General features: G+C 41.3%; 1 protein-coding gene across 2 annotated transcripts in view; it reads left to right on the top strand.

Annotated features, from left to right (window-relative positions):
- The window catches only part of COLGALT2 (collagen beta(1-O)galactosyltransferase 2), a 103111-nt gene that overhangs the window by 876 nt on the left and 78501 nt on the right, over positions 1 to 23734 (top strand). The window lies entirely within an intron of this gene.

Here is a 23734-nt window from a genome sequence, read left to right on the forward strand (position 1 = left end):
GGTCGGGTTGGAAAGGATGCGCGGGTCTGTGTGCGCACGGGATGCTAATGGGAGTAACCAGTCTGCCTGAGCTCCTGTGTGGGGGGTGCTGTGGATCAGGGTGGTCTCGTCCCTCTCCAGAAGGGCTTGGAAGGTCCCGCAAAAGTGCTAGCTTCTCCCCCTTTCAAGTCTCGAGGTTTCCTTCTTCCCCACCTCATATCCCTAGCTCTGGAATGAGGGGATAGGGTGCCCGTCGTCGCCTACACCTCCAGACGCGACAGGGAACGTAACAGCGGCTGGCAAGGGGGGCTCTGCAGTGCCTGGGGTGGCAAAGAGTGTGCTGTCCTCGCTTCCCGGAGCCCGGCTGCTGCTCCCCTCTCTGAGGCTAGAAAAGTGGCTCCTGTTTCTCCTAGGGGGAAGGAGAGTCTGGACCCAGGGTTTGAGGCTAGGTGGGGCCCGCGAGCCCTGTCTCCTCTGAGCCCTCCAGGCTGTCCCCGCCTGTGCATCCTCCTGCGGCACATTCCCAGCCACAGATGCAAACCGCGCGGGACGTCCTGGAGTATTGCGTCCTGGGGACGGAGCCGCCTTTAGGAGGGTACACAGCCCAGTTTTTTTGCCCTTAGGGTAGAATCCTGGGCCTGGTTCCTGTGTTCGCTGCGGGAAAAGCCAGGGCATCAGTGGGGGTGGCTGCCTGCCCCAACTTTAGAACTCGGTCCAGTCTCACACCTTTTATAAACGCAAGTATCAGAGGGCACGAGAAGATAGTGGCCAGGTGAGCCGCCAAGGGGCCTGTGGAGAAGGAGGTGGACGCTGGCCAGAGGATAGGCAGCCAGGTGCATACACAGGAGGAGGACTGTGACCCTCTAAGGAAGACAGAGCCCAGGTCACTCCGGAGCAGTTTGTCTTGTGTTGATAAAGGGAGCTGTCCACAGACAAGACACATCCTTAAAGCAGCAGTTGGGCAGTAAAGGAAGGATAAAGCAGTAGCTGGAATTGGCAGCCAAATGGTACCTGGTGGGAGAGGGGCAGAGGTGCGAAAGCAAACATGAGATATAGTGCAGCACTGTGCTATACACTGCTTTACTATATGCCCTGCTATACGTGACTGCTGGCACGGAGAGGGGCATGTTATGTGGAAAGTGGGAACGTTGATGCAGCCAGGTTTTAAACCAAAAAGAAGAATTTTTTTTAACCATTTCAGTACCAAAAGAAAATTTCGCAAATGTCAGTTTTTAACTGCTTTTTTCAAAAGAGATGTTTACAATATGGTCTTGATCTTTATGCATAGTTAAATTTTAAAGAACACGACAGTACTTACTCTAGGAGGTTAGTGAGGAGTAAACGGTACTTGGCACAGTTTTGCTCCCTGGTGTGCAGACATTAGCTCTTTTATCATACAGTATACTTACTATGATCCTTATTTTACAAACGAAGAAAGTGAGACTTGGATCAGTTCAATAACTCAGAAGTCGCAGAATTAATAAATGCTAAAACTGGAATTTGAACCCAAGTTTATCCCTAAAAAGGTAGTAGTGGGAACATGATATAAGCAAAGCTTATATAAACCTATAAGCTACAAACTAGAAGACTTGAGTTGTTTGTCACTAGCTTGATATGTGGTTTTGGGCCAGTTGCTTGGGATTCATAGACATCAGTTTCCTCAGTAGTAAAATGAGGGAATTGGAATAAATGATTTCAAAAATTCTTTCTGGCCCTTGAATTCCATAGACTTTGTGACATGATCAGAATCAACGAGCATTCATTGTACATCCTAAGTCCTGGATATTCCAGGTTCTGTGGACATTGGTGTTCTGTTTGGATGGGTGGTGTTCCAATTCTGCATAGACCTTTGGGATCTATTTTCCCTTCCTCTCATTCATGGTTCATGCAATGGTACCTTGTCCTTCATGGCCAGTGTTGGAAAGTTAAGGAAGAAACCCCCGGCTTGGGTAAGACCTTGGGTAATACCTGCATTAGCCACTAAAGACTCCTCTTTGAGTTCTGGATTAGAAACCTTATATCATTTATTTGGTAATAATAATCAAAATGGCAGTTTTTAAATGGTCCTTTACAGCTCTCAAAATATATTCACTGACTACATTATCTCATTTGATTCTCACTATCATTCTGTAAAGAAATAAAATTATCTCCATTTCATAGAAGAAAACATTGTGTCCAAAGTAAATGACTTACTCAAGGTTACATTTATTTATAAATTTCACAAATACTTAATAGTAAGAGCTCACGGTTCTTCTAAGCATTTTACATCAACTTTCTGGTTTAATCTTCATGATAACCCTATAAGACATGCACTCTTATTATACCCTTTTACAGATGAGAAAACTGAGGCACAGAGAGGTTGTGCGAGCATATGCTCCTAATGACCTTCTTTTGTAAGAACCAGACATTATGTCAGGTTGGGGCTGAAAAAAGTTGAATAAGATGTGGCTTCTCACAGACAAATATGATTCTTCTTACTAGGCAGTATAAGGTGATCTGAATGGCATTTATAGGGTTTGGGTGAGCGACAAAGGACTTCTAAATCAGATTGGGGCAGTTGTGTGATCCTGGAAGGTGTGTGGTCTTGAGAGTTGACACTTAGTTTGAACTCAGTTTTGAAGGACAAACAGGAATCCACTAAAACTTGGGAAGGAAGGAGGATTCCAGAAAGAGGGAACAGAGAGGTATAAAAAAAAAGGCACTGATGTTAACCAGAGTTTCCTATCAGGGGAGATAAAGTGGGTGGCAGGTCTACTGATTGTAAATCTCCAAATTCATTGCATTGTACCATCAGAGTTGGCACTAGGAGAATGTTTGGCTGGGAAGGTTATGGGATGTAACCCTCCTGGAGGGGGTGGTACCTCAGTTTAGGATGCTACGGCTTTGAGGGGCTCCTGCCAATCACTTGCCTCTAGTCTCTCTCCCAAGCTCTACTGACATTCTGAGATTCCAAACCGACTAGTATGCACTCTGCAAAGCCAGCATACACTGATGTCAAAAATGATCAGTGTCAAAAACGGCTTTGAGCAATCCAGAACTTGGCAAAACAGGACTATGTTGAGTCCAGAGTCTGGGCAGCCAGTTTTCATTTAATCTTATCTCAGCGACTGTGCAGGCTCACTCTTCTCTTCTCATTCATCTGCTTACCTCTAACCATGGCTGGAGGAGCATCTGCTAAGACTTCTTTCCCGCCTGAGTAATTGGGAGGCCTGGCTCACTGATCACATTCAGACTTCCTGGTGATGTGATTTTTCTCTCACCTAAAGTTCTGGACCAGATCCGTGCTAAGTACCAACAAATTGACTTGAAAATTTTGCTGTTGGAGAATGAATGCAGTTATCTCAGTTAGCATCAAGTTTATTTGAATTAGGCTTAATTAAGGAAAGTTTCTGGTTTAGAGATACTTTGCACCAGCAAAAAGAAAAACTTGTCGCATTTACCTTTATGATGTCGAAACCCCACCAAACGGTTTTCTTCCAAATATCACAACTCTGTGATAAGGAACTAAAATATTCCTTGTGTTCTAATTAAAACCTGCACTGAGTTAATGGGAATCACTGCTGTGCTGAGATGAAGGGAACTGTTTGGCATTGTGACATGAGGAAGTGCGCTTCAGTGGGTTCTCTTTAATTCAGTGGAGCCATGAACAGCGGCCTTAGCAATAGAGGCAAGGCTGACCTCATCCCCCTTCCCAAACCTATGATTAAGGGGAGCAGTGCCAAGGACCAGGATAATAAAAAATGGAGCAGGGCACGAGGAAAAACATTTGACCCAAAAGATACATTAAGTTAGTTTGTCTTTTGGAGAGCCTACCATTGCCTGTGGGAAGACAGTTGGGATTCAAGCGTCTGTGCAGTCACAAGGCAGTAACTGCCATGTAATTACAGAATGATTTGGGCATTTCATTTGGTAGAGTTTTGAAAAGTAATACACTACATTGGGAACCATTGTATGGCTCTCTAAATAAAGAGATGAGTTTCTGTTGACAGAAACATCAGCAATGATGTTTCTACCTGTTCTGGGGCACTGATCCCAACATTTCACACACTACTTTACCCGTGCAGTGTTTGAGGATTAGCTTGAATTTATCTCCACTCCTTGATCCTCAACCAGTAGCGCTTTGGTGAACGTTCAACTAGATACACTAATATAAGTGTGTTTGTAAAGTGTTCCAAGCTACTATTAATGATAGTTTTCAGCACCAGCGGTGAGAATGATGTTACATTTTATCATTACATTCTTGCCATTAAATTTACGTTATCTCTATGGATAGAAGTTTCAGATCCTAGCTGAAAAAGTAGATGATTCTTTGGTTCTCTTCTCTCTGTTAGTCTGTTTTCCTCAGCTTTCCACCTTTTTTTCCTTATTTTTCCCACCCTGGGGGTTTAGTGCTGAGGAGGGAAGATGCAAACTTAGAGTCTCATAGACTGGGGCTCAAATCTCCTGTGTGATCATGGGCTCATCAGTGAACCTCTACTCGTGGCTTCCTCAGCTGGAGATGACTAATAATGACACCTACCTCAGGATTATTATAACAAGAAAATGAGATAATGTATGTACAATGTCTTTTACATAAATGCTACTAAATAGATAATAGTTGCTATTTCGTATCCGTCTTTTCCTTTCGGTTCCATCTCCTTTATCTTTCTCTTCCCAAATGAAGATTTAAAAAAAGAATGTTCAAAAGGAACTCTGTTTATTTTCTTCCTTCCAGCCAAAAACTATCAGCAAAATGAAAACTAACATTTATGGAGGTGCTGTTGTAAACTCTTTGGTATGATAACCGATTCACTCTTGACAACAACCCTAGGTAAGAGGTGCCATTACTCTCCTCATTTTACACAGGAGGAAACTGAGGCACAGAGAATTTAAATAACATGCGTGAGGTCACAAGGCTAGTGCATGGTGGAGCCAGGATGTGACCCAGACGGCTAATGTCACCGACTGAGTACTGATGGTCTGTTTAAGATCAAGAAAGGACCAATTAGCTCTAGTTTTTGTTTCTGTCAGTTGACCCAACTTAGGAAGATAAGAGTGCTAGTGTTTCTTTCAAACAAGAATGGCCCCTTCTGCTTGAGTGACACAGGGACTCAGTGATTCCCTTCCGCTGTCTTGATAATTTTGTCACTTAACTTAGGTGCTTTCTAGTTACTGAATTCTCCTCTATGTTGGTATATTTCATAGGAACAGAATGAGACTAAATATATGGGTGCACATAAATATGCAGATCACTTGTTATGATCACAGCACATAGCATCCGAAAGAAATTTATCAAGTATTGTTCGTGGCAAATGAATAAGATAGCCCTATTCATACGCATGGTGGCTGTAGCATTTGGGGTTCATATTGGTAAAACAGAGCATCAGTTTTTCAGCCTTTTTAATTAGTGGTCTTCAATTTGGTTGACCATGAGGCTCAACTTTCTTCCGAATGGCTGGAGAAAACAATCAATCCTTTCCCCACCCTCCAATTTCAAAACACGATTGGACCTCAGAATTATATATTCCCTTTGGGTAAAAACTGAAGTGACTAATAAATGTCACCAATCCTATTGTTCTAGTTATGACAAATTGCCTGCAGAATTAAAAAGGATGCCTACATTGTCCTGGTTCTATTTTATTAACTGACTTCCACAGATGGGGAAAACAAGCACAGGGCAGTTAAAGGAATTTCCCCCTGTCTATTATGTAGTGAATAAGTGTGGGGATGAGAGAACAGATTTCTAGATTTTAAACACTATGGCTGTTTTTATGTTGATTAATTTTATAGTGAATATCGCTCATGGTTTAAAGGACATGCCGGTTTTCTAAGCAGGGTTTGGTCTTATAGATTTGTCTTCATTTCCTTTCTCTAGGTGATTCTTCCACTGAGTTTCTTTGTGACTCCAGGCACATAAGCATGCTTCTTGTGGCCCTCTCCCTTGACTTCTCTGGTGGTCGTAGGAACAAACACTGAAAGCTTTGTAACCAGAAAGGCTTCTGGTTGTGCCTCAGTCCTTTTTCCGACACTTAAATGTACACATGGGTCATATCACTGTGTGGCACTGTCTTAGGTCTATGGCACAGAATAGCAGAACCATTATAAGGCTTATGTGGGAACCATAGTCGGACTATTAAAAGGCTTGCTTCTGCACGTTTCTTCAAATAACATAACAATATACAGCAGAGTTCAAGTCTAAGAGAAAATGATTTGCCTAGAGTATGGCTGTTAGTCCGGATCCCCAGTTACCATATTATGAAGAAGTTTCACTATATGTGTTTAAATCATAGCTATTCATAAGGAATTACAAAATGCACATATTGTATTTGTTTGGACATTTTTATTCTCAAAGGAGTGATTTGTTCAGTTAATTGCGCTTATATTGTTAGCATATCAGAAGTGGCTGATTTAAAAAAATTTTAAATCCTGGAGGGGTCTTGTAGATTTACTTAATAGTAATTTAATTATTTTAAGAATTTTCTCTCCTGACTTTTTTTTAAAAATCAAAACAGTAATAAACTCCCATAATAAAAATTCAAACAGCATGAATGGAAATAGGATAAAAAGTAAATCTCCCTTCTACTCCATACCACCTGCCAGAGGCAACCAATGTTAATAGTTTCTTGTGTATTCTTTTAGAAACTTTCTGTGTGTATACATGTATCCTTTTAATGTTAACCCAAATATGAGCGCTTTATATATCCTGTTCTGCATGAGTGGGATGTTTTTAAATCAGTCTCTCTATCCCAGGTTTTTAAAACTCTGCCAGCCCACCTACACCCATGCCCTGGGTGGCACAGTAAAAGCCAGTTTCACACAACAGCTGTTCCAAGCAGTCACTCTAAACCCCTCCCTGATGACACTCATCCTGCTCTCTTGTCCTTGTGTCTCTGGCCCCTAGAAAATCTGACCTTAAGCCATTAAAAAAAAAAACTTTTTTATAAAGCGTAATATTCATCCAAAAAGTACACATATCACAAATGAATAACTGGATAACTTTTCACAAACTGAACACGCCTGTGTAACCAGCACCTGCCTTGCCAGGTCTGCATTCGTGCACAGCAACGTTCCCTGGGGCTGAATATCCCCCGGCCCCTGGACTTTGTCCAGGCAGTCAAGTCCCCATCAGACCCACCCTGTGTGCACTTGCGACGAGCCCCAGCTGGCTGACTCTTTGACGTGGTTTGCCTGGCCCCTGTAGGCATTTGGGTGGTGACCCTGTTCCCTCCTCAGGCTCCTCAGGAGCCCTGGGACTCAAGTAGTAACTGCTTTCTAGAACCAGCAGGTTTGGCAAGCTGCCAGCGAGTGATCTAGTGGTAAAAGGATCAGGATCATATTACTTTTCCCTCGGCTCTCCATTCCTCTGGTAGGAAAGCTGTGTGTTAATGTTCCTAAAAGTAAAAAAGGATCTCATTATAGGTAATAATTGAAAAGCCATGCAGAATATAAATAGAGTGGCTGTAATTAATTCACTGGGGCTTGCTGCCGTTCAGATCCATGAAAACACAGTGTTTGTGGTTTGTGGCATTAGCCAAGTCTCTTGCATGAATTAAACCTTAGATTTGGCTGGAGGGTATTTCTTTTCCTCTCTAGGAGCACCATACAGGAATCGTTTCAGACTTAGACTTCCAGGAATAGCTTCATGACATCCTGCCATGGGTGAACTTATGACTTTGTAACATGTTTCATTTAACTGAGGCAGCAATTGGTATTATTTCAGTTGTTTGTCAAATTTAGCAAGCTAAGACCTGTCCCTGACTTGTTGGTTTAGCTGATGAGATTTTGTTCCTCTGCAAACATAATGCAAAATGTCCCCCCTCCCCCAGCATTTTCTGATTAATGTTTCAAGACCCCTTAGAAGATGTGCATTTCAGAAACATATATGATAACATAAGTAATGATCCTGAGCAGCGTGCCCCTAAGAAGATGGCGGAAGATTGAGTGTGGGGGAAGGCCATGGCTGATGATGCATTGTCATGAGTACCTGGCTTAAGTGATAAATTGGCTGTATTGGAAGAATTCTTTACCTTCTAGGTTGAATTACTTCAAAGTCTGTTAAGGGGGTGTCAGGCTGCAGAGGGAGGTTTCCTTAAACGGAGCTGTCCCCATTTTGGCTGTTGCTATGGTCTGAAAGTTTGTGTCCCTCCCCGCCAAATTCATATGTTGAAATCCTAACCCCCAAAGATGATGGTATTGGGAGGTGGGGTCTTTAGGAGGTGCTTAAGTCCTGAAGGTGGAGCTCTCATGAACGGGATTAGTGCCTCATTTAAAGAGGCTCCAGGGAGATCCCTCACCCTTCTACCACGTGAGGACACAGTGAGGAGTCTGAAACCTGGAAGAGGGCCTTCACTGGAACCTGACCATGCTGGCATCCTGATCTTGGACTTCTGGCTCCCAGAACTGTGAGAAATACATTTCTGTTGTTTATAAGCTATCCAGTCTGTGATATTATAGCAGCCTGAACAGACTAAGATGGCTATGAAGCCCAAGAAAACCATGAAGATAGCCAAAAGTGCCTCAATTTTAGACAATAGGGAAGCAGAACTCTTTCTTTCTGTCCCCTTTTCTTTCTGAGCATGATTGTGTATGTTTTGGAGGTGGAGGGCCGTGGGCTATGGCAAGCTTCCTCTTCTTACGGGGCGGGGGATGATTCTGAGAAAGGAGAATGTAAGGGTGTACATTGATTGGCATTCTCCCCAAAAATCATGCTAAATGAGAAACTGCTGCTTTTCAGGGTCTTGGGAAAGACAGAATTTTCTGGAGGCTAACAGTGAAACTTAAATTCCTGGGCTATCTGTGAGAAATAGGGTTGTGGACATTTGGGGTGGGGGCATTCCCTACATGGAGTCCCTTGCTGGACTGCTGGACTGCTTTTTAGTTTCTTGGTTTCCAGCCAGCCCCATAGTCTGTCCAAGCTCCACACACCAGAGTGATTATGGTTTAGACCCGCCAAGATAGTGGAAAGTTGCTGCCAAGTGGAATTAGGATTTTTCATGTCATCACCGAACCATTGAACAGTGAGCTTATATGCAGCTCCCACGTTGCTGCACTCCCTCCGCCAGAAGCAGGTTGTGGTGGGAGAGCATTCAGACAGTCAGACCGTGTCTCGTGCTTCAGATGGATTTTGTGGAGTTGGCATGTAAGGCCTGAAACAGCCACATACTAAAACATTTCAGAAAATTATGAATCTCCTCTCTGCCTTTCCCCAATCTTCTTAGACTTTAAGATTTACTCATTGATTTCCATCCTGGAAAATTCTCTTTAGCGAGATAAACTATGAATTTCTAAAGCAATGAACTAAAAAATGTTATGTAAAGCCTTTCATTTATTTGGCCGTCACTGATTGTCTATGTGGGTAAACCCAGGTAATCATGTTGAAATTAGTAATTGCAGGGGCCTAAAAGGGACTCATCCCCACTGGTCAAGTTCATTGGCCAGGAGTGGACATGGCCCTCATCACGTTCTGCTGACCTTTTGGTATAAGGCTGCTGGGCTTCAACTAGTGTTCCTGAATACTGGTTCAGGGGCCAGCTGCGACACAACACCTAGAACATTTATTAGTTGCATAAATTTCTGGGCCCTGTTTCAGCCACATTCAATCAGATGGCCTGTGAGAGGGGCCTGGGAATCTATATCTTAAACATGTACACAAGTGATTTGGAGGCACCGCTGGGTTTGGGAACTGCAAGAGATTAGCTCCAGGAAGACCCCATGAGGAACAGGGGACCCTCACGGAAGGACTGGAGGTCATGTATGCATCTCAAGTACAAGCTATGGGATTTACAGAGCTTGGAAATTTGGCCTACTGTGGAATCTTCTAAACTCTAGGTTCCAGATGCTTAAGCAATCAAGAAGGCCAAGGGGTTTTCTTATTAGGAAAAGCAGTAAAGCACAGGATTACAAAGGAGAGGCTCCACCAGGCATCCATCGTTTATGTTTTTTATTAAATCAAGCACGTATGTTCTCCCTCCTTCCAACAGTGGTTATTTAAAAAAAAAAATTATTTTTAGAGGCAGTACCTCAAACTGCCCACTGTAAGCACGTTGCACTAGGACTTGGCGTAAAGTGACACTCCCTCAAACCTTTTTTTGCTCAGTGTATCTCACATCATGAGCTCATTAAGCATCTAGTTTTATAGAAGAAAAGATATCTGTTGAGGAACATCTCTTAATTGACTGGGGGGAAATCCAACCAGTGCATTTCCTTCAAATAAATAGCCGTCATTTGAACCACTTCAGTCCTCAGATTCCCTAATCTTCGTTCCTTTGTTGCTTGTATTTAATTTTCTTATCTTTGATTTTCTCTTTGGCATGCTATTAAAAATTCCTCCCCTCATTTGTGAAAAATAAAAACAGTCTATTAAATTCCCCTGCTTTTAGCAGTTGGCAGTTCAGCCTTAATGATATGATATTACAAAGCCCCTGGCCAGCCTGGTGTCTTCACCAGTTATGAAATCACAATATAACTTTTTGGAAATTCACACAGGTCTAGTCTGCCGCACCGAGGATTGTTCCCAGTTTGTCAGTGCTGTGCAAAGGGATGTGCTAGGGTGACATGGCAGCATCGTTACAGCCTCACCGACAGGCAGCCTTCTCTGGGGAAGATCACAACTCAGTTGCTAAATTTCTCGCTGTTCCACACCCTAGTTTTGTTGTGTCCTTCTGGTGACAAATCTAGCAAAATTCCACAGTAAATGTTCTCAGGTTTATGCATCCATTTTCTCTTTTAGTCCTTCTTCTCAAAAATGTGAGCTGCATTCTACAGCTCTGTGCGTCCCGCCAGCACCTGGGGGTCTTCAGGACAGTTCCTTTTGGCCGAAAGCAGCCTCATCCATTGCTCCCCCAGTGTGCACATATCATCGTTTTATTGTTTACGCTGTCTTGCGAAAGGACTAGGAGGCATTGCTCACACTGTGTTGCTTTGAATAAGCCACTTATTCTCCCTGGGCCTCAGTTTTCTCTCCTGTAACGTGAGGGAGATGTGCTCGAGCTGTAGTTCTCAAATGTGGCTGCTTATTAGAATCATTTGATGAGGTTTTCAAAAATGCCGATGCCCGGGCCCCACCCCCCGACCGTGGAAGTCTGAATCTCTAGGGTAGGGCCAGGGCAAGTGACATATTTTGAAAACTTCCAGGGGGTGGTAACGTGCAGCCAGGCCTGAGAACCTCTGGATGAGAGGTTCTCTGGGGTCCCTTCCCGAGCTGACATGAGTACCCCCTTCATGGGAGTGACTGTATCTGAAGAATTTTCATGAATCGTAACTCTGCATGATTGGTGTTTCCTGGACCCTCAGCCCAACTTTAGATCTTTTTGGAGCGGCCTAAAAAAAAAATCTAAGTTTTCTTAGAAGCTTGTTGTATTTCCTCCTGTCATATACGGTGCCCAAGGGTGTTCACTGAGAGTGTTGTCTCCTGCAGAAGGCGTGTGCTACACGATGACTCAGCTGCCAAGGGACTTGGCAACAAGAGGGCTGACCTTGCAGGGGCACAGACTGAACTTCTCATGAAGGGACTGTGTGAACCAGGAGGAGAAGCAGCTGTAGCCTGGGGCTTCCTTCCTGTGGCACACAGATGCTGCCCCTTAGCTGGGGGAGCTGCTTCTATCAAGGCTTCTAAGCGCATCTAGCTAAGCTCCAGCTGCTCAGGATTCCTTCCTGTGGTGTGTGTTTTGGTGTGTTGCCCAGCCTTGCTTTTCGGCGTCTATTTCATACGGGTGCAGGGCCTCTAATCATCTCTGGGTATCGAATTCTGATGTTACTTTTAATGGCTTTGGATTTTAGCTTCTTTTGTTTCTAGATTTGCATAAACAGTGCTGCCTTTGTCCTGTGGTCTTGACACAGCTTCAAAGCCTTAACTGGGCATCAAAGACACACTGGATCCTCATTTCTTAGGCATCACATTGCAGCAACGCCAGCAGGTGACTGAAGGTTACAGCCCCACTCTGGGCCAGTATTCTGTCTCCCTAAGATTAGATTCTGCCAAGTTCCCTTTGATAACAGTGCTTTTCCAAAGGCCTGCACAAATACTGGTGAGCTAAAAGGACATTACCGGTGTTTGTCTGAAGAGGAAAGGACGGTAATTCACTAATATTTACTGCACTTTCCCGCTCCCATGAGAGGCAGATTATTAAGTTCCCTCTGGGAAGCATGGAAACTTCAGGCCCATTGGCCAGTCTTTGCTGATGTTGGCATGGCGAGGGCCAAACCCCCATTTTCCCATGTGTCTTATCAAAATAGAGTGAGTAATTGAACTCTGGGTTATCCATGCATGAATTATCTGTATTTGGGGTATACAGAGGCCAGTTTTTGATAACAGGTCAGTTTGGTCCAATCATCCAGTGGTACACCCCTGAGCTGTATCTCCCACTATGCTGCTGGGTAGTTGTGTGTTTAGACACAGAGAGTAATTTTTATCTCAGCCCAGAAAAAAAGCTGGAAAGTGTGTAGCAACATTCCACGCAGGGCATTCCAGTACCCGTTTTACCTGATTTCTTAACTGTTTGTTCTTTTGCATCACCTATGCCACGCACAATCATATTTTCAGATTTTCTTGAATTCTTTGCCTTGCCTTGGTCTCCTCATCTATACAATGAATGCTGGATACTCTGATCGCTATAGACTCCTCTAGCCACGATGTGCTATGTATTTGCAGTTCCACCACTGATACCGTGAAAGATGAAACAACTTACTCCGTTGCTGTATTATTTAAGATGGCATTTGGGTCTTAGTTTCTTTATTTGTACTTAGATTTACCTTCTTCGGTAGTTTTGACTTATCCGTGTCTCATATCCTTGGTGAATCGACTGATGATTCGTATCTATATAAAACTATAAAATTAAAAATTTTTTTGCCCTTTGTGATGGCTAATTTTATATGTCAAGTTATCTGGGGCATGGTACCCAGATATGTGGTCAAACATTATTCTGGATGTTTCTGTGAGGATGTTTTTAGATGAGATTTACATTTAAATCAGTGGACTTTGAGTAAAGCTGATTGCCTTCCATAATGTGGGTGGGCTTTATCTAATCAGTTGAAGGCCTGAATAGAGCAGAAGACCGACCACTTGAAGCAAGAAGGAATTGTGCCATCAAAGTGCCTTTGGACTTGAACTGCAATATTGGCTCTTCCCTGAGTCTCCAGCCTGCCAGCTCACCCCACAAACTTTGAATCTGCCAACTTTCATAATTATGTGAGCCAGTTCTTCAAAATCTGAGTGTGTGTGTATATAGACAGAGAGAAAGAGAGAGAGACAGACAGGTAAATAATATAGTATATATTATAGAGAGATATGCAATATATTACAAAATATGTTGTATATAGTATCTCTCTCTATATAACCTATTGGTTCTGTTTCTCTGGAAAACCCTGAATAGTCTAACCTCTAACCTGAAAGAAAAAAACACCCCTTTTATGAACAACAACCAAAAGAAAGCCTGTGATGAGAAGAAGAACCCAGAGAATTATGTCAGAAGAGAAAGTTCCAGATCTGAAAACTGGGAAAGCCATTGCTATTGATGCCTGGGATGGAATATTTGCAGCTGAATATACATATTGCAGGCGTTTTGTTAGATTTGACTTTTCTCATGCATGAAAAATGAGTAAATGCGAGTCTTTCCTAGAAGATCCCCTTCTTTTTTGGGAAAAAAAGAACAGGAGTTTGGGGCCAGCCTGGTGGTGTAGTGGTTAAGTTTGGGCGCTCTGCTTCAGCAGCCAGGGGTTCACAGGTTCGGATCCCTGGCACAGACCTAGCACCACTCGTCAGGCCACACTGTGATGACATCCCACATAAAATAGAGGAAGATTGGCACAGATGTTAGCTCAGCAACAATCTTCCTCAAGCAAAAAGAGGAAGATTGGCAACAGATGTTAGCCCATGGCCAATCTTCCTCACAAAACAAACAAAAAAAGGAGTTTGACATTTGCTATGGTGATGGGAAACATCCTTTGCAAAAGCTGCTGGCCAGGGCAGGCCCTGTGGCCGAGTGGTTAAGTTGGCATGCTCCACTCGGTGGCCCAGGGTTTCGCCAGTTCAGATCCTAGACACGGACATGGCACGGCTCATCAGGCCATGCTGAGGCAGCATCCCACATGCCACAACTAGACGGACCCACAACTGAAATATGCAACTATGTCCTGGGGGGATTTGGGGAGAAAAAGCAGAAATAGCTTGCATGAGCAATTCGGGGCCTAGGAGAACCTGACAGTTGGAAGTGAAGTTTCACTAGGCTAACGGGTTATTGCACTGAAGTGATAACTCCTCCCCAGGGAGAGGCTTTGCTTCCCAGGTGTGTCGTTATACCGCAGAGAGGCTGAAGATTGGTCTGTGCTGACGCCTTCAGAGGCCGGAGCAGGAGTAACTGTGAAAGGTCCTTGTAACATGAAGCTGGGTGGGGCTGTGTCCTTCCTTGCTGATGCTTTTGTGTAGGAGCAGAAGAAAAAGGTAGGGGCGTGGAGGCGGGGGAGACAGAATCACTTGTCTCTTGATTTTGAATTTATAGACTGCAGAAAGATAAAATTAAGAAGGCAGCAATTTTCTTTTTCAAAGAGAGTTCCCAGTAGTGACTCTTTGATTTACATTCCTGCAATTCAGTCTCTAAACTCAGACTCTTCCTTTTCTGAGCTATAGCCAATAAATAAAAAAGCTAAATCTGGGGACCGGCCCCGTGGTCCAGTGGTTAAATTTCTGAGTCCTCCACTTCGGCAGCCCAGGTTCGCTGGTTCAGATCCTGGGCATGGACCTACTCTACTCACCAACCATGCTGTGGCAGCATCCCACATAAAAAATAGAGGAAGATTGGCACAGATGTTAGCTCAGGGCTAATCTTCCTCAAGCAGAAAAAAAAAAAAACCCAAAATCAAGAAGAAGATTGCCAACGTTTTAACAAACGTTTGTGAATCTTGTTCGCTAACAAAAAAGAAAAACCAAACCTTTTGCTGGATCAGAATTAGAATTATCTTGAGAAAGTGCTGCTCTTTGGCTGCTTCTCTCTGCTCTCTCTGCTCTTGGCCGTTCCAGTGATGCTCTCAAGCTGTAAGCTAGCCACCTCCCTTCCCTAAGGTCTAGCACCAGCTGTTGGGTTTCTGAAGTAAGTCTCTTCTAGGACGCCTTAGCAGCACCGGGGCTCAGGCGTGGTAACATGAAATGCCCTAGTGAGTTTATCTTCTGATGTAACAGTAAATGTGATTTAAGAGACAAAGCATCAAACAATCTCTGCCGTGAGGTGCAGTGGATTTTGAAGCTCTTCCTCTCTTCTGTGTAACAAAGTATCTGAAATTTGGTGCAGCTTCCCCTAATCTGTATATCAAGTGTCAGGTTTTAGACAATAAACTGCGTTGAGATTCTGTAGCTTTGAGCTAGAAGGCAAATAGTTGCCCTAAAAAGGAACATTTCATCTTTTTGATGTCGTAGGAGCAGAGGGTAAATAAACCATAGTCCGTGTTTTACTTTCTGCAAACATTTCTCCCTAGTCTATTTTTGGAGTTCTCATTCTAATTAAATCTCACTCTTACTCACTACTCCTGCACCATGGATTTGGCTCTATTTTCTCTTCTCCGATTCTTTCCTTTTAATTTTTTCAAAGAGGCATTTTTCTAGGTAGGTTTGGTTAATTTATTGATGGATTGATCTGTTCATTTATCCATAGAATTGGCGGTACTAGAAATTCAGGCGTCTTATCTGAAATAATTAGGAGAAGCTATTCTTTGCATCACCTTGTAAAAAATTATTATGACTTTAAAAAATCCAGACAGGTAATTCCTGTTTTCAGCAACTTAAAAAAAACAAGTATTTGCCTTCCTTGGCCTTTGATCCCTGAGAAGACCAAGGTTACACATGGCTGCCGTCTGTAGTTCATTTCATCCTGGGTGGTAAAATAATACACTATTGTTTCATTTCCAGGCCCCTGAATGATCAACTGTTAACGAGTGAGGTCATTTTTGGTAGAAGAATTGCATATGTCATTGTCCCCAAAGAGACATGGGCTGCAGATCCTGTCTGGGGGCTGCTTCCCAATACTTATTTGAACGCCTCCCAGCTTTTTTTGAACTTGGCCTTAGTCTCACTTTTACATTTCAAAGAGTTTGAGGGCTGCACATTTCCCCAACTAAGTAGATAGTAAAACAAAAACCGGGAACCTGTTGTTCAATGAAAAGTGAAAAGGACCACAGTAGTCATTTTATGATTCTTTTCATTTAATTCTGTCACTCAGAAGAAATTCATACATTTTTCAGTCTCCGTAGAAAAATAGAAAACTTTATTTCTTTAAAAATGTTTTAAATATTGAAGTAATATGTAAACATATGAGGTGCGGGGATGTTTTCTTGCCTCACCTTAAAGGCCTGATTTGTTAACATTCCACTGTAACCAGCAGTGTGGTAACTGGCCTCCATCATGGCCCCCAACGAGCCTTGCCTCCTGGTGTTGACTGCGTCCGCAGTCGCCTCCCATGCTGAATCAGGTGACCAATAGACTTCGTGTAAGTGAGCGTGTACGACCTCCCGAGGGCAGATCATAAAAGGCACTGCAGTTTCTGCTGTGGTCTCGTGGATTGCTTGCTCTGGGGGACGTCCCCTATCCTGTGAGGACATTGAAACAGCCCCAACGAGAGGCTCACGTGGAGAGGAACTAAGGCCTGCCACCAACAGCCAGCACCAACTTGCTGCCATGTGAGTGATCCACCTAGGAAGTGGATCTAAGCCCAGTCTGGCTTTCAGATGACATGTAAGTACAAGCTCATGAGGGACTCCAAGTGAGAATGTCGTAAACACTTGACCTCCACAATCTGAGAACATAATAAATGTCGTTGGTTGAGGTGCTGGTTGTACGGATGTAGACCCTGTTCCCATGGAGCCTATGTTGTGCTGGAGGAGAGCAATGATAAATAAATAAACAAACAAGGTGATTTTAAAAGATGTGTGTTAAGGAGAAACTAAAACAGGAAAATGGGTATATGTGAAGTACTTTGATAGGAGAGTACTTCTCATATAATCTGGTCAGAGAAGGGCTCTTTGAGAAGTGATGTTTGAGCCAAGGCCCGAATGGTGAGGAGCTGCCTTGTCATATGGTGGAGGGGGAGGAACGGAGGAGAGAGGGGGAACCAGTCAGGTTCCTAAGTCAGGGAAAGGTTTCAGTTGTTGGAAGAAAGCAAAGAAGGCTGGTATGGTTAGTCTGTTTTGGACTTGTTAGATTTGCCCCATGAATGGCACTCAATTCTTCTTTGGGTTTCTTCTTGGGGGAAATATGGTCACTTTTCAATATCATCAACAACAGTATAATATGTTTTTATTTTAATTCTTATCAATCTATGGAACTATACAATTGAATCCCAACAAGTTAGTGGAAATAAATATTATTTGTGCTGTTAACGTTTGACTGTTGTCAAAGGTCGATAAATTTAAATGTCAGCAAATTCCCTACGTGAGCATCCTCTGCATCCTGATTTCACAATGGAATGTTCTCAAAATACTTTCTTTTCTCTATTGTCATCAATGGCAATGCCATAACAAGACTAAGGCGAGCAGTACTCACAAAAATTAAAGTGCTTTATTTGAAAATAACGAAATAAAACTAAACAAAACATACAACGCCAACAATAAATGAACATATTCCTCACAGTCATCCAAAAAGTCTAAAAAAGGGGCTGGCCCCGTGGCCGAGTGGTTAAGTTCGCGCGCTCCGCTGCAGGCGGCCAGTGTTTCGTTGGTTCGAATCCTGGGCGCGGACATGGCACTGCTCATCAAGCCACGCTGAGGCAGCGTCCCACATGCCACAACTAGAAGGACCCACAACGAAGAATATACAACTATGTACCGGGGGGCTTTGGGGAGAAAAAGGAAAAAATAAAATCTTTAAAAAAAAAAAAAAGTCTAAAAAAATAAGTGAGTGCTGGACGTCATCAGGTCTGCATATATTTCTTACTTAAAGCACAGGTTAGGAGTGTTGAAAGAACCTGCCAAACTTACAGCATGCAACACTGAGTTTCAGGAGAATTATTTGCTGTACTTAAACTTTTTTTCTTGAGGCCTGAAGCAAAAATATAGATCCTGCTCTGCATCTTCCCACGGAAATCATTTGAACACAGTCTGCTTTTTATGTCCCTGGTCCCTCAGTTGACATCACAGCACATCTCATCTTGATTAAAAAGAACATTTCTCAGATTAGCTCTGGGCTAAACAGAGCCATTTGTTTTGGATTTGCTTCAGTTTGTGCTTTTAATTTCTGAGTTTCAACTGTGGAGTATTATATCCCTTAAAAACTCTTCTCTCAGTTTTAGTCGTTTGAAGCTTTTATTTCTTTATCTCCTAAAACAGGAATGAGACCAGCAAACATAAAGAATGTGAATTAAAAATACTCTGCCTTGGCTGAATATTTATTTTCTTTTTAATCTCCTACTTTGTCAATGAATGTAACAGAACTTTGCCAGTCTCAAGTACAGGGAAAGGGTACCGATTACTGATTTAAAAAGAAAATCCCAGTAAATCAATATTCGAGTTACTTTTCCTGCATAAACCCATTCGTTCTGTCCTGGGGAAAAGTCTCAATGAGTAATTATTTCAGACCAGTGATCTCATAGCTGTCTACTTGGCAAAGCTCAGCTCTGGTTTCTTCATGAAAAATAAAATAACTGCCAGGATTTTTCTGTCTCATACCTGAGCCCTCACAAGTACTGCTTTTCACTCTTTAAGATTTAGATTCTTTAGGTCAATGACATTCCTCTGCCTGCCATAAGGGCGACCAAGAAGTGAGTTGATATTGAAAAGCCAAAAATCAGAGTAGAAAGCAATGATTCATTTATTTCAGAAGAGAGAGGCACATTTATAGGGACTGTGCGAAGGGACCTTAGTTTTCAAATTCAGGTGTTCAAATTCAAGATGTTTCAAAATCTAATCTCTAATAAGATAAGAGAATCGAGCTTGCTTTAAGCAGATGTATGGTGCCACAATGGTCTCTATTTTTGTATCCCCCTACATTTGGCATTCTTACTGCTTGCTACTGGCAGAAAATATTTCTTCTTTCTCACTTTATTCTGATCCCTGCTGTGTGGAGCATCTTCCAGCATATTAAATTATGACTTTGAAAGATCACACATTCATTTCTGTAGGGGCCTCTGTGTCAAATCTGGCTCTAAAACATCTTATGCCTTTTCCCTTAGTTTGTGCGGTAATTCTATGTATATTTCCTTTAAAGTCCAGATTTTTAAGGTACAGTGAGGAACGTATATAGCCTGGAAAAGGTTTACACTGTTCCTGGATTTTATTAGCAATGAAAAGTTTCCTATGAATGAAATTATTGTTGAGATTTGTTTCCCATTTTGTTTACTTTGCTTCTGAAAATGTTTTGAAACCTTGATTTCTGGGAATGCCATTCTTTATATGCTTCCTAGGAAAGGAAATATAACACATCATTTAGAATGATTAATACAAGAAGAGAAACATCCTTTTTTCTACTATAATACTATAGTGGAACACATCACTATCCCCCAATTCAAACATTGTGAGATGGCAAGAAAGGGTGTTCAATTTTGATGAGTTAAATCTCTCAAATATAATTTTTAAAAGTAGTTTCAATGTTTTCAAATACATCTGGTAATTTAGGGTAATGCTATTGCTATCCTTAGAGAATTATTATTATTTTTATTTTATTGAGGTCATAACAGTTTACATGTGTGAAATTTCAGTTGTACATTATTATTTTTCAGTCACCATATATATGTGCCCCTTTACCCCTTATGGCCACCCCTCAACCCCCTTCTCCTCTGGTAGCCACTAAACTGTTCTCTTTGTCCGTGTGTGTGTTTATCTTCCACATATGAGTGAAATCATATGGTGTTTGTCTTTCTCTGTCTGGCTTATTTCACTTAACATAATACCCTCAAGGCCCATCCATGATGTTGCGAATAGGACGATTTTGTCGTTTTTTATGACTGGATAGTGTTCCGTTGTATATGTATACCACATCTTCTTTATCCATTCATCAGTTGATGGGCACTTGGGTTGCTTCCACTTCTTGGCTATTGTGAGTAATACTGCAGTGAACGTAGGGGTGCATATATCTCTTTGACTGTTGATTTCAAGTTCTTCAGATAAATACCCAGTAGTTGGATAGCTGGGTCCTGGGGCATTTCTATTTTTAATATTTTGAGAAATCTCCATACTGTTTTCCATAGTGGCTGCACCAGTTTGCATTCCCACCAGCAGTGTATGAGGGTTCCCTTTTCTCCACGTCCTCTCCAGCATTTGTTATTTTTTGTCTTGGTGATTATAGCCATTCTAACAGGTGTAAGGTGATATCTCGTTATAGTTTTGATTTGCATTTCCCTCATGACTAGTGATGTTGAACATCTTTTCATGTGCCTGTTGATTACCTGTATGTCTTCTTTGGAAAAATGTCTGTTCATATCCTCTGCCTATTTTTTGATCGGTTGTTTGTTTGTTTTTTGTTGAGTTCTATGAGTTCTTTATATATTTTGGAAATTAACCCCTTGTCGGATATATGATTTGCAAATATTTTCTCCCAGTTGGTGGGTTGTCTTTTCGTTTTGATCCTGGCTTCCTTTGCTTTGCAGAAGCTCTTTAGTCTGATGAAGTCCCACTTGTTTATTTTTTCTTTTGTTTTCCTTGCCTGAGTAGACATAGTATTCAAAAAGATGCTTCTAAGACCGATGTCAAAGAGTGTACTGCCTATATTTTCTTCTAGGTGTTTTATGGTTTCACGTCTTACCTTCAAGTCTGTAAAATCCATTTTGAGCTGATTTTTGTGTATGGTGTAAGACAGTGGTCTACTTTCACTCTTTTGCATGTGGCTGTCCAGTTTTCCCAACACCATTTATTGAAGAGACTTTCCTTTCTGCATTGTATGTTCTTAGCTCCTTTGTCGAAGATGACCTGCCTGTAGATGTGTGGGTTTATTTCTGGGCTTTCAATTCTGTTCCATTGATCTGTGAGTCTGTTTTTGTACCAGTATCATGCTGTTTTGATTACTATAGCTTTGTAGTATATTTTGAAGTCAGGAATTGTGATGTCTGCAGCTTTGTTCTTTTTTTTCTCATGATTGTTTTAGCTATTTGGGATCTTTTGTTGCCCCGTATGAATTTTAGGATTCTTTGTTCTATTTCCATGAAGAATGTTGTTGGGATTCTGATTTGAATTGTGTTGAATCTGTAGATTGCTTTAGGTAGTATGGACATTTTAACTATGCTTAATCTTCCAATCCATGTGCATAGAATAGCTTTCCATTTATGTTGTCATCAATTTCTTTCAACAACGTCTTGCAGTTTTCATTGTATAGATCTTTCACCTCCTTGGTTAAATTTATTCCTAGATATTTTATTCTTTTTTGTTGTGATTGTAAATGGGATTGTATTCGTGAGTTCTATTTCTGTTAGTTCGTTTATTAGAGTATAGAAATGCAGCTGATTTTTGTAAGTTGATTTTGTACCCTGCAACTTTGCTGTAGTTATTGATTATTTCTAATAGTTTTCCAATGAATTCTTTAGGATTTTCTATTTATAAAGTCATGTTGTCCGCAAACAGTGAGAGTTTCACTTCTTCATTACCTATTTGGATACCTTTTGTTTCTTTTCGTTGCCTAATTTCTCTGGCCAAAACCTCCAGTACTATTTGAATAAGAGTGACGAGAGTGGACATCCTTGTCTTGTTCCTGTTCTCAGAGGGATGGCTTTCAGTTTCTCTGTTGACTATGATGTTGGCTGTGGGTTTGTCATATACGGCATTTATTATGTTGAGGGACTTTCTTTCTATACGCATTTTATTGAGAGTTTTTATCATAAATGCATGTTGGATCTTGTCAGATGCTTTCTCTGTATCTATTGAGATGACCATGTGGTTTTTAGTCCTCATTTTGTCAATGTGGTGTATCACATTGACTGATTTGCAGATGTTGAACCATCCCTGCATCCCTGATATAAATTCCACTTGATCATGGTGTATGATCTTTATAATGTGTTGCTGTGTTCGGTTTGCCAATATTTTGTTGAGGATTTTTGCATCTATGTTCATCAGTAACATTGCCCTGTAATTTTCCTTCTTTGTGTTGTCCTTGTCTGGCTTTGGGATCAGGGTGATGTTGGCCTTGTGGAATGTGTTAGGAAGTGTTCCATCTTCTTCAATTTTTTGGAATAGTTTGAGAAGGATAGGTATTAAATCTTCTTTGAATGTTTGGTAGAATTCTCCAGAGAAGCCATCTGGTCCTGGACTTTTATTTTTGCAAGGTTTTTCATTACTCTTTCAATCTCTTTACTTGTGATTGGTCTATTCAGATTCACTATTTCTTCTTGATTCAGTTTTGGGAGGTTGTATGACTCAAAGAATTTATTCATTTCTTCTAGATTGTCTAATTTGTTGGCATATAGTTTTTCATAGTATTCTCTTATAGTCCTTTGTATTTCTGTGGTATCCATTGTAATTTCTCCTCTTTCATTTCTAATTTTATTTGTTTGAGCCTCCTTTTTTTTCCTTAGTGAGTCTGGGTAAGGGTCAGTCAGTTTTGTTTATCTTCTCAAAGAACCAGTTCTTGGTTTCATTGATTCTTTCTACTGTTTCTAAAAATTTCAATTTCGTTTATTTCCTTCCTTCTGCTGACTTTGGGCTTTGTTTGTTCTTTTTCTAGATCTGTTGGGTGTCATTTAAGATTGCTTATTTGAGATTTTTTTGTTTGTTAAGGTGGGCCTGTATTGCTATGAATTTCCCTCTTCAGCCCACTTTTGCTGCGTCCTATATGAGTGTATGTGTATTTTCATTTTAATTTGTCTCCAGATATTTTTTGATTTCTCCTTTAATTTCTTCAGTGATCCATTGATTGTTCAGTAACATGTTGCTTATTCTCCACATATTTGTCATTTTCCAAGCTTTTTCCTTCTAGCTGATTTCTAGTTTCATAGCATTATGGTTGGAAAAGATGCTTAATTAATCAAATATTTTTCTGGATTTTGGATGTTTGTGGCATTTCTCAGCTTTTGACAATTCGTTATAATTATTTCATTATAATTAATTATGAAACAAATGTATTAATTTGTTATAATTATGTATATAGTTCTTTTTCTCATTCGGAATAAATATTTGCTTTCATACCTATTTTTGTACTTGGAATCTTGTATTCCTTTTCTTAAAATGGGTTCCCCCAAGTTATATAAGCGTCAAGCACCATAAAACCTTGACTCAACCCTGCCCAAGTCCTTAGATTTCAAACCCAGCTCCTGCCCTTCTGCATCACTCTGCCACTTAAGTGGTACAAATAGTCCCTTTAAAAACTTGTTTTCACTTCTAATTGTCTCACAAACCAGCTGTTCTTTCAATTAAAGTTTCATCTTAGAGCTTTCTGAATTAATGAAGTTTATCCTTATTTAACACTGGAATCTCACTACTGAAAAACATAGCATCCCCAAATTTGTAGTTAAAAATAGTATTTTAACACCCACACTCATTTTCCACAATAAAACTCTTTGAAAACATTCTCAGTGGCTGCTTTGCCACACTGAATGGCAATTCTTAGCACAACACATCCCACTCCAGACTTGCTATGTAATTCCCTCCTGGATCTTGGGTGTAATTCAGTGAATGATAAAAATTTTAGTGACCAACAATTTATAATCATGGTGGAAATTTTTAAGTCATTTTGACTCTGAGATAAATTTAATACATAATTAAGAGTCATTTAGTCCATAAAAAGCTTATTTTGTCACATTTTATTAACTGCATGTGGCCTCACACAACCACCCTGTGCCTGTAAATAAAGCCATCCATAACAGTTTGAGGCTTGGAG

Source organism: Equus asinus, chromosome 25 (assembly GCF_041296235.1).
Source record: "Equus asinus isolate D_3611 breed Donkey chromosome 25, EquAss-T2T_v2, whole genome shotgun sequence".
Lineage (NCBI taxonomy): Eukaryota > Metazoa > Chordata > Mammalia > Perissodactyla > Equidae > Equus > Equus asinus.